Source organism: Penaeus monodon, chromosome 34 (genome assembly GCF_015228065.2).
Source record: "Penaeus monodon isolate SGIC_2016 chromosome 34, NSTDA_Pmon_1, whole genome shotgun sequence".
Lineage (NCBI taxonomy): Eukaryota > Metazoa > Arthropoda > Malacostraca > Decapoda > Penaeidae > Penaeus > Penaeus monodon.
Window position 1 is genome coordinate 35,212,406 of NC_051419.1, and position 729 is coordinate 35,213,134.

The window sequence follows — 729 nt, forward strand, 5'->3', positions numbered from 1 at the left end:
ATTTCAGTCTTAAATAGAGCTGAAATTTTCCTTGTAATCTGCTGCAAATTAAGTATAATTCATTCAGCTTTGTCAATAAAGTGTTTGTAATTAATTTTACTGATCAATTTCCCATCTTATAATTTAACTACTACTTTTCATCTTGTAACCATATTCCAGTTTTCATAATTAACTACTACAAAAATCTCAAATTACTTAACTAATAAAAATATTTCCCCTCTTTAAGCTTGCATCATACAAGCAAGTATATGAAAATGTATTTCTTTTTTGTTCACAATTGTTCATCATATCTTTTCACTCTGTTTGCCCATTCATATTATTACTTGGACTTGCAAACAAAAACTATGTGATATAAATAAAAGGCACAAATTTGGATTACTTTCATTTATTAATCACATACAAGTTCAGTTAACAATCAAACCTTATAATTTATTACACAACAGGAAGTAGATTATTTTCGAAGCTGTATATTACCAAGCCTTTTAACACATCGCTTAAAAATAATCACTCATGTATATGAAAGTATCATAAATACTGCACAAAAATTGGAATGCAACATCCACTGTTTATCTTTACACACAGAATACAAACTGATAACAATGGACATCTCATAATCTACCTCTGAATAAAGAAGAAAATGAAAAACTTTGAGCTGTTGTGATTCTCAAACAATTTTTCTGGCATGAAAATCAATTATTCCAATTTACATAGGGAAGAAAAAATTTATTC